This window comes from Tachyglossus aculeatus, chromosome X1 (assembly GCF_015852505.1).
Source record: "Tachyglossus aculeatus isolate mTacAcu1 chromosome X1, mTacAcu1.pri, whole genome shotgun sequence".
Classification (NCBI taxonomy): Eukaryota; Metazoa; Chordata; class Mammalia; order Monotremata; family Tachyglossidae; genus Tachyglossus; species Tachyglossus aculeatus.
Genome location: NC_052101.1, coordinates 7,465,408 through 7,479,435, shown reverse-complemented (window position 1 = coordinate 7,479,435; position 14,028 = coordinate 7,465,408). Strand labels below are relative to the sequence as shown.

Sequence of the window (14,028 nt, the reverse complement as noted above, 5' to 3'; positions counted from 1 at the left end):
AAAGAGCCCTAAACTCCAGGTGCTAGGGAAACTAATTGTGCTCTTCCTCTTTCCTTTACAGCTTTCCAATAAGCAAGTCTGGAGATAAGTGGCAATGTCCATCAGGCGGATGACTTTCATTCTGGTATACGCATTGACTCAGATGGACATTTTAGAACAACTCTAAAGGAACAGTAGTTTATTTGTGCACTCCTGAAAACCAGTTTGACAAACAACCCTACCCCCTAGGGTTAAAATAAGTCAAAAGATAGTATAAAACACCCCCCAAGCCCTGGCCTCTCTTCCAAATATTAAAAAGTTGGTATCTGAGCTTTTGGCTTTGTAGCTGTTAACTCACTTCACAAAATTGTGTTGTCTTTGGATTCTCAGCTAATTGTTTGATCCATAGGGCACTGAGGAGACATCATGAAAAGCAGCATGGCTCAGTTGAAAGAGCCCGGGCTTGGGATTCCAAGATCATGGGTTCGAATCCCAGCTCTGCCACTTGTCGGCTGTGTCACTTTGGGCAAGTCACTTAACTTCTCTGGGCCTCAGTTACCTCCTCTGTAAAATGGGGATTAAGACTGTGAGCCTCACGTGGGACAACCTGATTACCTGGTATCTACCCCAGCGCTTAGAACAGTGCTTTGCACGTAGTAAGCGCTTAACAAATACCATCATTATTATTATTATGAAAATTATTACACTTGTTAAGCCCTTACTAGGTACCAAGAAATGTATTAGGCCTTAGGGTAGAATCAAGATCATCAGGTTGGACACAGTCACTGTCCCTTATAAAGATTTGCTTTCTAAATAGGAGGGAGTGGGATTTAATCCCCATTTTATAGGTGAGGAAATTGAGGCATAGAGAAATGGTGACTTACCCAAGGTCTCACCCACTGGGAAACAACCCACCTATTGCTGGATTACTTTCCAACTCCGGTGTGTCACAGATCCCAGATCAGTCACCCGCCCCGCCCTGTGTTCGTAACTTCCCAGATCATTCAGTGACTTTGTCATTTCCCATGAGTTAAAAATCAAATCACATAAAAATAAGCACACTTCAGCCCTTGCTGCCATCTAATTACTTCTGAGGAAACCTGCCAGTTCACTAGATCTGCAGATACATGCGGAGCACGTCTAAAACCCACTGAGGGGTACTGTTCGCCTGGGCGATTATAGCAGGGAATGGGGGCATCTATTAGACGCCCACTGTGTGTGAAAACTGGGGCATATGCAAGGTGGTAAGAATACAGACAGAGTCACTGTCCCAAAAGTGGTTTACAGTCTATTTAATCCCCATTTTACAGATCATCATCATCATCATCAATCGTATTTATTGAGCGCTTACTATGTGCAGAGCACTGTACTAAGTGCTTGGGAGTACAAATTGGCAACATATAGAGACAGTCCCTACCCAACAGTGGGCTCACAGTCTAAAAGGGGGGAGACAGAGAACAAAACCAAACATACTAACAAAATAAAATAAATAGAATAGATATGTACAAATAAATTAAATAAATAAATAAATAGAGTATAAAAATATGTACAAACATATATACAGGTGCTGTGGGAAAGGGAGGGAGGGAGATAAGATGGGGGGATGGAGAGGGGGACGAGGGGGAGAGGAAGGAAGGGGCTCAGTCTGGGAAGGCCTCTTGGAGGAGGTGAGCTCTCAGCAGGGCCTTGAAGGGAGGAAGAGAGCTAGCTTGGCGAATGGGCAGAGGGAGGGCATTCCAGGCCCGGGGGATGACGTGGGCCGGGGGTCGATGGCGGGACAGGCGAGAGCGAGGTACGGTGAGGAGATCAGCGGTGGAGGAGCGGAGGGTGCGGACTGGGCTGGAGAAGGAGAGAAGGGAGGTGAGGTAGGAGGGGGCGAGGGGATGGAGAGCCTTGAAGCGGCTGAGATGAGGAAACTGAGACATAGTGATGTTCTGCTACTTATCTGAGGAGAAGAAGTGTGGCCTAGTGGATAGACCTAGGGCCTGGAAGTCAGAAGGACCTGGGTTCTAATCTCAGCTCCTCCACTCACCTGCTGTGTGACCTGGGGGAAGTTGCTTTACTTCTCCGTGCCTCAGTTACCTCATCTGTAAAATGGGGATTAAGACTCTGAGCCTCATGTGGGACAGGGACTGTGTCCAACCTGACTTGCTTGTATCTAGCCCAGAACTTAGAAAAGCGCTTGACACATAGTAAGCGCTTAACAAATACCATCATCATCGTCATCATCAAGTCACACAGGCCAGTGGAAGAGCTAAAACTCACTCAGGTTATCTAACAGCTGATATTGTGCTGTCGTCTCCACATTAGCCCATTCTGCCTTCCTTTTGCTTCCCATTTTGCCCAGGGAGAATCCTCACTGCCGAAGCCTGAAGGTAGAGCACTCTACTAAGCACTTGGGAGAGTAAAACCATGAAAGGACACATTCCCTGCCCACACCGAGCTTACAGTCTAGAGTGGGGGACAGACATCAATATAAATAAATAAATGGTAGATATGGACATACGTGCTGTGGGGCTGGGTGGAGAGATGAATAAAGGGAGCAAGAAAGGGTGATGCAGAAGGGAGTGGGAGAAGAGGAAAGGAGGGTTTAGTCAGGGAAGGCCTCTTGGAGGACATGGGTCTTCAATTAATGCTTTGAAAAGAGGGAGAGTCATTGCTGTCAGATTTGAGGAGACAGGGCTTTCCAGGCCAGGGGCAGGGTGTGGGCGAGGTAATATTTGATGAGGAGAAGGTAGGTGTCTGGCATTTGTGCAAGCTGCTGGGAAACCCCGTGGGTGAGGCTGCAAGCTGATTATCTAATATCTACCCCAGGGCTTAGAACAGTGCCTGGCACATAGTAAGCACTTAACAAGTACTATTATTATTATTATTATTATTATTATTATTATTATTATTATTTGTGAAGCATCATGGCTCAATGGAAAGAGCATGGGCTTTGGAGCCAGAGGTCATGGGTTCAAATCTCAGCTCCGCCACTTGTCAGCTGTGTGATTTTAGGCAAGTCACGTAACTTCTCTCTGCCTCAGTGACCTCATCTGTAAAATGGGGATTAAGACTGTGAGCCCTCCGTGGGACACCTGATCACCTTGTAACCTCCCCAGCGCTTAGAACAGTGCTTTGCACATAGTAAGCACTTAATAAATGCCATTATTATTATTATTATTATTATTATTTAGCCCTATGATGTCACAGAATAGGGAATAGAAGAGCCCCAAATTCACAATAAACCCAATCTGTGAGGAGACACCCAAAAGTGAAAATGACTTGTGGCTTTGTATGCTCACTGGTCTAGTTGACATTTTTAAACTCTAATAAGCCAGTAAGAGGGCCTCCTCGAATTTGCTTCTGGATTTAAATACAGCTCAGGTGCACACGGAAGTTGACTCTCTTTGGAGGCTGGTCAACCTTCTTGCTGCAAAGTAGCAAGGTACAGGTCACAGGAGCAGAGCTGGAACAGGAGATTGAGGTCTGGGTAACACACCAAAAAGAAAGCTACAACTACCTGGATTCCTCAGTGCCATCTCTCTCATCTGCCCTCTTTCTTTCCAACAACAGGGGAGTAAGTGCACGTGGTAACCTTCTCACTGTGCTTCAACCTAGTCTGTCATGCCGCCAACCCCGGCCCACGTCCTGCCTTTGGCCTGGAACGCCCTCCCTCTTCAAATCCAACAGATGACCACTAGCCCTCCCTGCAAAGCCTTATTGAATGCCCCTCTCCTCCAAGAGGCCTTCCCAGACAAAGTCCTACTTTTTTCATTTTCCACTCCCTTCTGCAACTCCTTGACTTGCTCCCTTTCTTCTTCCCCCTCCTAGCCCCAAAGCACTTAATAATGTTAATAATGATGGCATTTATTAAGGGCTTACTATGTGCAAAGCACTGTTCTAAGCGCTGGGGAGGTTACAAGGTGATCAGGTTGTCCCACGTGGGGCTCACAGTCTTAATCCCCATTTTACAGATGAGGGAACTGAGGCCCAGAGAAGTTAAGTGACTTGCCCAAAGTCACACAGCTGCCAAGTGGTGGAGCCGGGGTTTGAACCCATGACCTCTGACTCCAAAGCCCGGGCTCTTTCCACTGAGCCACACTGCTTAGCCACTTGTGTATATATCTGTCATTTTATTTATTTGTACTGATGCCTGTCTCCCCCATTCTAGACTATGAACTCATTGTGGGTAGGAAATGCCACTGTTTATTGTTGGATTGTACTTTGCCAAGCGCTTAGTATGGTGTTCTGCACACAGTAAGCGTTCAATAAATACGACTGAACGAATGAATGAATATGCATTGGATTCCCAAAGCTTCAAGAGCTCCTTGAGACTGAAGTAGCTTTGAAAACAGCCCCAAGTTGTGCATCAATTTCAAACACTGACAACTATATTATGCTCCCTATCCCTCCACTGTTCTCCCTATATGAAGCACCAGAAAAGCCTTGTAAGAGGACATTTACTACAACAGAAGACAAGTGGAAAGAAGGCTACGCAAATACCCAGCATCATTTCTCTAGCTACTTGTTCTTGTTCCGCTCTGTCCCTCAGTGAGTCCATCAAGAATGATGGAGTCTCCCATCAGGAGAGAAACCATCAAGTACCATTAAAAACAAACAAACAAATAAAACATCAAGCTTTGAATCCTGGTCTCCTAATTCCCGGAGCAGTGTTCTATCTACTAAACGCGCAACAGGGCTTAAAGAGGGATTGGGTGTCTTTGAAGATCAAACGTGTGTAGGCTCAGATCAATTCTGCACAGCAAGTTGAGAGAGACCTGAGTAATAGACACCACACTCAAATTTGTTTTCACTGTGTGGGAGGATTCAGGTGTTCTCAGCAAAAACTGATGTGAGCCACCACAACAAGTTCTGTGCTTTGAGGTAAACTTGCCTGCTGAATCTGCCTCTGTTGTTTGAAGAAGAGATCCCACTGATTCTTACCTTGTAATAATAACTGTGGAAGCCGTCACGTGCCAAGTGTTGAGGTAAATACAACATAACCAGAGCAGAGAGTCTCTGTCCCACTGGAAGTCTCATGGGGAGGGAGAACAGGTATTTCATCCCTAATTTACAGATGAGCCACACAAAATAAATAGGTAATTTGTCCAAGGTACCATGGCAGAAAGTAGCAGAGTCATGTTATTTCCAGATCAGTGTTTTCCCAACCCAACCTCACCCTGCCTTTCCCTCCAATTAACACCATGTTGTTTGTGCGCATTAGATTGCACAGTCCTTCAGCACAGGGATCATGTACTAACTATTGTACTAACTATATGTACTAACTAACTAACTAACTAACTAACTAACTATTGTACCTCACATAAAATGTCTCTGCACCTAGTAGACACTGATTACACAATGGGAAACTCTGCCACACTACCAGTTTCTCTATTGATCAAGATGAGGCATTGTTGGAAGGAGGGTATTACACTTTTTGAACTCATCCTGAGTAGAGCAGCTGCTAGAAAGAATCCTTGGTGGTCAGATTTCTCGGCTGAGAGCCATTACCTTTCTCAGTTTATCAGGCATTGATCCTGTGAACCTTTAAAGTTAACAGTATAAGGACCGGGGGAAAACGTTTTGTACCAAAGACGAAGGAGTAAAGATCGACAGTTTATTTGACTGGATTACTGAAGTGTTGCATCATTTCTTGAAAGTAATCCTATCGATTCTCATTTCTTTTTATCTTTCTTCCTTATTTCCAGGAGAGGAAAGCTGAAGGTACATTGTAGGTTCAATCCTTCCAGGCCTTACTGCATTGCATTGTATTCTGCAGAGTTTCAAGCAGATCGCTGATTTTTTTTTTTTTTTTAACCTGAAGAATCTCTATCCAAAGGTATCAGAATCAAAACTGGGGCAGTCCAAGTTGGGAAGTTTTGTCATTAGCACGTTTTTGTGATCCTAGAAAGGTGTTTGCAAAATTATACTTCAAGCTTCCATTTCTTGCTCTAATGAGGGTTTTTTTTTTCATAACTTTAATTAGCATTTTCAGGGAATAAAAATCTACAATAAAAGATGGAGATTAATGCAGATCAAAGTACATGATTCATCAGATAGATGTCTCCTCCAAGATAGAAATATGAGTCTTGCCAAATGCAAAGAGATCAATGAACAAAAGTAACTGAAGCTTCACGTTCATTATCCTAGTGTAAGTGGATGCAGCTTAATTATTGAAGATGTTGAGATTTCACCTTACCCTGAACTGGAGAGACAGAGAAATGCACTTAGTAAATCTTACTGCCTGGGTGATTAACAATCCAATACAGGTATACCTCTAATCTCTCAAATGTTCCAGAGCCTGGAGGTGAATGCTGAAAAAATGAGCAAGTCCTAGCTCTAAAAAGAGACTGCATTCTAGGTTCTGTTTGTGCCACAAAATAGCATAATTGTGAACTTAGGGAATGTGGGCAAGGGCCATATCTTGTATATTGTACCCTTCCAAGTGCTTAGTACAGTGTCACACACTATAAATGCCTAATAAATATGATTGATTCCTGGCAAGAGAGGCTGAGGAGAGCCAGCAAAAGAGGCACATTTTAGGCTAGGTATTCTTGAGATTGAACATTGTTTTGTTTTGCTTACAAATTCACACCAATTAATAGTGATATCAATCACACTTGATCAAGTTGAGTGATAAGAAAACATCAAACATTCAAATGAGAGTAGCTAGTGTGGACAAGAACTTTCTGCTTGTAATTAAGTAGCTGTGTGCTAACTTATGGAACACAAAGGAAGATGTTACTCTTTCTAGCATGTAGTACCAAAAGTTATTCGCTGGATAATTAAGAAGTAGGATGTTTTAGCTTTCTTTTGACCTCCAGTTATATTCAGTCATTTTTTGCTCCCTCACCTCGATGTACATTGTGCCAGGAAGAGAAATGGTAATAGGAGACATGGGCTAAGTAGAGAGTGTGGCCTAATGGATAGAGCACGGGCCTAAGCTAAGCAATGCTTCTCTGAGTTCAGACACAAACTTACTGCTGATACAAAATATGCGCCAAGAACCTTTCATTATTGTACACCAAAACCCCCTCTGATCCCTACAGAATTTTCTCCTCTTAAATTAGACTCTCTCAAATGTAGCTGTTTGGGGAAAAAGACTCTGGGCAAGTCACTTCACTTCTCTGTGCCTCAGTTCCCTCATCTGTAAAATGGGGATCAAGACTGTGAGCCCCACGTGGGACAACCTGATCACCTTGTATCTATCCTAGCACTTAGAACAGTGCATGGCACGTAATAAGTGCTTAATAAATACCAACATCATTATTATTATTACCCCAGAGTCATCATCTTTCTCTTTAACTTTAGAATTGATTTGAGGTGGAGGTTTTTCCTAAATCTTTTCTCAATCAGAAGTATTCAGTCACAAGTCAGATGGTCATGGGCTCTTATTCTGACTCCAAAACTTGTCTGCTGTGTGAGCTTGGGCAAGTCACTTCACCTCTCTGTGCCTCAGTTACCTCATCTGTAAAATGGGGATTGAAACTGTGAGCCCAACGTGGGACAGGGACTGCGCCCAACCCGATCTGCTAATATCCACCCCAGCCCTTAATATAGTGCCTGGCACATAGTAAGTGCTTAAATACCATAATTATTATTATTATCATTCACTCCAGGAGGTACTCCCTGATTTGTTCTTATCTCTCCACCCTGGTACCTGTTAAGTGCTTATTATGTGCCAAGCACTAGGATTGTTGTTGCTGTCGAGTCGTGTCCGACCCATAGTGATGCCATGGACACAACTCTCCCAGGATGCCCCACTTCCATCTGCAATCGGTCTGGTAGTGGATCCACAGAGTTTTCTTGGTCAAAATTCGGAATTGGTATACCATGGCCTCCTTCCATGCAGTAAACTCGAGTCTCCACCCTCAACTCCCTCCCCTGCCGCTGCTGCCCAGCACAGGGGAGTTTTGACTTGTAGCAGATTGCCTGCCACTCGCTAGCCACTGCCCAAGCTAGGAATGGAATGGGTAGGCCTCTGCTTGACTCTCCTTCCTGTGGTTGTGACTGGTAGAGTGCTGGAAACTCTCCAGATGCGACCCCGAGAGGGGAATCAATCAATCAATCAATCATATTTATTGAGCGCTTACTGTGTGCAGAGCACTGTACTAAGCACTTGGGAAGTACAAGCACTAAAGTAGGTACAAGTTAATTAAGTTGGACACTGTCCCTGTCGCACAAGGGGCTCAAACCTTTAATCCCCATTTTACAGATGAGGGAACTGAGAAACAGAGAATAATAATAATGATGATGGTATTTATTAAGCGCTTACTATGTGCAAAGCACTGTTCTAAGCACTGGGGGGATGCAAGTTGATCAGGTTGTCTCACGTGGGGCTCACAGTCTTCATCCCCATTTTACAGATGAGGGAACTGAGGCCCAGAGAAGTTAAGTGACTTACCCAAAGTCACACAGCTGACAATTGGTGGAGCCGGGATTTGAAACCCTGACCTTGATTCCAAAGCCCGCTGAGCCACGCTGCTTCTCTAGAGAAGTGAAGTGACTTCCCCAAGGTCATACATCCAACAAGCGGCAGAGCTGTGATTAGAACCCCTCCCTTCTGAGTCCCAGACCCATGCTTTAACCACTAGGCCACACTGTTTCTCACACCACTTCAGTCTATTTGCATCCTCTCATCATGTCCACTCCCTGGGAGTACTTATGCCTTGAAGCAGCGTGGCTCAGTGGAAAGAGCCCGGGCTTTGGAGTCAGAGTTCATGGGTTCAAATCCCGGCTCTGCCAATTGTCAGCTGTGTGACTTTGGTCAAGTCACTTCACTTCTCTGGGCCTCAGTTCCCTCATCTGTAAAATGGAGATTAAGACTGTGAGCCCCACGTGGGACAACCTGATCACCTTGTATACCCCCAGCACTTAGAACAGTGCTTTGCACATAGCCAGTGCTTAAAAAATACCATTATTATTATTATTATTATTATTATTATTATTATTGTTAAATACTTCTGATTGAGAAAAAATTTAGGAAAAACCTCCATCTCAAATGAATTCCAAAGCTAAAGAGAAAGATGATGGCTCTGGGCTCTTTTGTTCCACACAGCTAATAATAATAATAATAATGGTGGTATTTGTTAAGCACTTACTATGCGCCAAAGCACTGTTCTAAGTGCTGGGGGGATACAAGGTGGTCAGGTTGTCCCACTTGGGGCTCACAGTCTTAATCCCCATTTTACAGATGAGGTAACTGAGGCACAGAGAAGTTAAGTGGCTTGCCCAAGGTCACACAGCTGACAAGTGGCAGAGCCGGAATTCAAACCCATGACCTCTGACTCCCAAGCCCGCACTCTTTCCACTGAGCCACGCTGCTACAGTTGAGAGAGTCTGATTTAAGAGGAGCTAATTCTGTAGGGATCAGAGGGGGGTTTGGTGTACAGTAATGAAAAGTTCTGGGCTCATACGTTTTGTATCAGTAGTGAGTTTCTGGCTGAGCTCAGAGAAGCACTGCTCAGCTTAGATAGGTCCAGCAAAGGTATATTTTCAAGGTGAAATTAGCCCAAGAATGTTGCAGCATGGCCTATTGGAAAGAGCAAAGATATGGAAGTTGCCTCCTGCTCCTCCCCTGACACACACACACACACACACACACACCCCAATAGTAATGGTATTTGTTAAGCACTTACTATGTGCCAAGCACTGTTCTAAAACACTGGTGTAGATACAAGGTAATTCATTCATTCAATCGTATTTATTGAGCGCTTACCGTGTGCAGAATACTGTACTAAATGCTTGGGAAGTACAAGTTGGCAACATATAAAGACGGTCCCTACCCAACAGTGGGCTCACAGTCTGGAAGGTAATCAGTCTGGACACAGTCCCTGTCCCACACAGGGCTCACAGTTTAGGTCAGAGAGAGGAGTTGATCCCCTTTTTTACAGATGAGTAAACTGAGGCCCAGAGAAGTTAAGAGACTTGCCCAAGGTCACACTGCAGACACAAAGGGGAGCTGGGATTAAAGCCCAGGTCCTCTGATTCCCAGGCCTGTAATCATAATAATAATTATAATGGTATTTGTTAAGTGGTTACTACGTGCCAAGCAGTGTTCTACGGACCAGTAGATAAAAGGTAATCATATTGTCCCATGTGGGGCTCACAGTCTTAATCCCCTATTTTACAGATGAGAGAACTGAGGCACAGAGAAATGAAGTGATTTGTCCAAGGTCACACAGCAGAGACGCGTCGGAGACCCAAGCATTGGAACCTATGTCCTCTAACTCCCAGACCTGTGCTCTTCCCACTAATCCACATTGCTTCTCACTCTTTTCACAAGGCCACACTCCTGCTCGCCTTGTCTGCTGTGTGACCTTGGGCAAGCCATTTAACTTCACTTAGGTTTCTCATCTGTAAAAATGGGGCTTAAAAACCTGTCTTCCCTTCCCCTCGGACTGCGAGCCCCAGTTGGGGAGGAAATTGGGTCTGATCTGATTATCTCACATCTACCTCAGCCCTTAAGACAGTGCTTGGCTCAAAGTCGGTGTTCAACAAATACCCCAGCTATTATTATTTACAAGGCTATAAGGACTCAAATTAAACTAAGGAATTCCACCAAATCTAAAGAGTGCTTGTGGATCCCTACATAATTATTACTAATGAGGAGCAGGAGAGCTCCACCCTTTTCAGACTGGGGGAATTTTAGAGGTAAATCCTTGGATTAACTAATAATTCTAATGATGGCATTAAACACTCAATCGGTGTTAATCACTGGTTATATTCAAGATAATCATATTGGACCCATTTCTGTCTCAGGCCTCACGTTCCATTTTATCCCCTATTTATGGATCATATTTATCAAGCGCTTAAACTGTACCAAGCGCTTGGGAGAGCAAGATAGAACAGAGTGATGAGGAAACTGAGGCCCAGAGAGGTTAAAGGGCTTTTCCCTAGGCACGCAGCAAGCCAGAGGCAGAGCAGAAACTCAAGCCCATCTCTTCTGACTCCTAGTTCTGTTGCCTTTCCATTATGCCATCCAAAACTGCACCAGATTATGATTTAAAACGAACAGCTTTTTTTTTTTATAACTCAATGAATGAGGAAAGAGGGGGTTGTTCTTTGTTCAAAATGAATCTACGAAGGATCAGTACAGCACTAGAGCACTGAGCCCTATAGGGAGTTATAAGCAGTGTCACAGATCCTAGGCATTTTTTTTTTTTTTTTGAGTATTTCTAGAGGGGTACCTCTTTGAAAGCCAAGCTCACTGAGGCACTCTCAGTTAGTGAGTTACGGCTGCAGGAGAGAGGTGAATTTTCTGGGAGTGAGAGTCTGCTTGGGCCGGGAGCAGTTGTATTAAATCACTGAGACCTCACAATGTGCCCAGAAGAGATAAAGGCGCAGTCTCCGCTCTTGAGGACTTCTGATTCAGTGTGCTTCATTTCCAGGGAGGAGAGTTTCAACAAGAGAACTGCCGCCGCCAGGAATCGAGCTGTGGATCAGACAGGCTTTAAGAACAGCAATTCCACCGCTCCTTTTACAATGGGAATGGGAAGATTCATTCATCCATTCAATCGTGTTTATTGAGCACTTACTGTGCGCGGAGCACTGTACTAAGCGCTTGGGAAGTACAAGTCAGCAACATATAGAGACGGTCCTTACCCAACAACAGGCTCACAGATGTCTGTCTCCCCACTTCTAGACTATAAGCTCGCTGTGTGCAGGGATTGTCTCTCAATTGCTGAATTGTACTTTCAAAGCATTTAGTACAGTGCTCTGCACATAGTAAGTGCTCAATAAGCAGGATTGAATGAATGAATGAACGTGAACATCTGAGACATGGCCATAAAGTCACAGAAACCCTTTCTAGGCTCCTCTCTCTCTCTCTCTCTTCCCCACTTTTGAATCCTTCCAGTTTCTTGAATAGGCAAGAACTCCAGTTTCCTTCAGATAGTTCTTCCCTCTGTCCATTCATTCAATCATATTTATTGAGCGCCTGAAGACCCATTCTGACCTACCTGCCCTCTTTTTTGCAGGGCATTTAGTCATAATGAGGACCAGGTGGGAGCCTCACTCTCCTTTAGAGGGAAAAGAAGACATTCCTTTAAAATCGTGATAAAAAATAATAGTGGTATTTGTTAAGAGCTTCCTATGTGTCAAGCACTCTACTAAGCACTGGGCTAGATACAGAATAATCAGGCCGGACACAGCCTCTGCCCTCCATGGGCCTCACAGTCCAAGTAGGAGGGAGAACAGATAATTAATCACCATTTTAGAGGTGAGAAAACTGAAGAGCAGGGAAGCTAAGTGACTAGCCCAGGGTCACACAGCTGGCCAACTTGTTGCCAACTTGTACTTCCCAAGCGCTTAATACAGTGCTCTGCACACAGTAAGTGTTCAATAAATACAATTGATTGGCTCATTGATTGAAGTGACAGAGCCTGGATTAAAACTTAGTATCCCTTACTCCCAGGGCTGTGGTCTTTCCACTAGGTCAGGGAGCTTCTGACAAGGACAGCCAAATCTGCAAAGTCCAACACTCCAGCATACGATATTGGACATCGAGTCACAGCTTCATCGATCAATGCATCAGTGGTATTTACTGTGTGCACAGCACTGTGCTTAGTTCTTATAGCAGCCACCTATGATGGGGTGGTATAGATTTAGGTGATAAAACTGTCTGAATTTAAAACATCCAGCTTGTCTTTGGGGCATTTAATAATAATAATAATGATGATGATGGCATTTATTAAGCACTCACTATGTGCAAAGCACTGTTCTAAGCGCTGGGGAGGTTACAAGGTGATCAGGTTGTCCCACAGAGGGCTCATAGTCTTCATCCCCATTTTACAGATGAAGTAACTGAGGCACAGAGAAGTTAAGTGACTTGCCCAAAGTCACACAGCTGACAATTGGCGGAGCCGGGATTTGAACCCATGACCTCTGACTCCAAAGCCCATGCCCTTTCCACTGAACCACGCTGCATTTCTTATTCTTTCTGCTACTCTGGGTTTTCCTTTTTCATGTTTTTAGCTTCTTGGACATCTGTGTAACTTTTCTCATCTATCATATTCAATCAGGCATCTTATTCTGATTATTTTTCACAGAAAACTGAAAAGCAGGGTGGTCTACTGGATAGAGCATGGTCTTGGGTTCTAATCCCAGCTCGGCCACTTGTCTAATGAGTGACCCTGGAAGAGTCACTTAACTTCTCTATGCCTCAGTTCCTTCATCTGTAAAATGGGGATTAAGACTGTGACCCCATAGTGGGACAGGGACTGTGTCCAAACTGATTATCTTGTATCTACCCTACTGCTTAGAAAAGTTCCTGGCACACAGTAAGTGCTCAATGAATACAACTAAATGAACAGTAAATGCTTAACAAATACCACCTAATTGTGGAGATCTACAGAAATTGTTTATTATGCACAGTTATCCCCTGCCAATGTTTTATTCAGATTTTGTCTGTTTGTTTTTTAATGGTGTTTGTTAAGCACTTACTAAATGCCAGGCACTATACTAAGCACTGGGGTAGATAGAAGCTAATCAGGTTGGACATAGTCCCTATCGCACCTGGGGCTCACAGTCTTAATACCCATTTTACAGATGACATAACTGAGACACAGAGAAGTGAAACGACTTGCCCAAGGTCATACAGCAGACAAGTGATGACGCAGGGATTAGAATCCAGTCTTCTAACTCCCAGGCCTGTGCTCTTTCCACTAGGCTACACTGCCTCTCAGGATAGTCCACTCCCGAGCCTGGTGACACAACCCCACTTAAAATAATAATAATAATGATGGTATTTGTTAAGCACTTACTATGTGCAAAGCACTGTTCTAAGCGCTGGGGAGGTTACAAGGTGATCAGGTTGTCCCACGGGGGCTCACAGTTTTAATCCCCATTTTACAGATAAGGTAACTGAGGCCCGGAGAAGTTAAGTGACTTGCCCAAAGTCACACAGCTGACAGTTGGCAGAGCCGGGATTTGAACCCATGACCTCTGACTCCAAAGCCCGGGCTCTTTCCACTGAGCCACGCTGCTTCTCCAAACAAGGAAATATGGTTGTGAGCTTAAAAATATCTCGTTTGCCCATAGCCTGTCTCTACATACAGCCTGTTC

The 14,028-nt window shown here is 44.3% G+C and overlaps 1 non-coding gene across 1 annotated transcript; it reads right to left on the bottom strand.

Annotated features, from left to right (window-relative positions):
- Positions 1-7,880: 7,880 nt before the first annotated feature.
- LOC119920585 lies at positions 7,881-8,018 on the bottom strand. The gene has a single exon (XR_005448318.1). It is a non-coding gene; the product is annotated as a small nucleolar RNA SNORA7 (small nucleolar RNA).
- Positions 8,019-14,028: the final 6,010 nt, after the last annotated feature.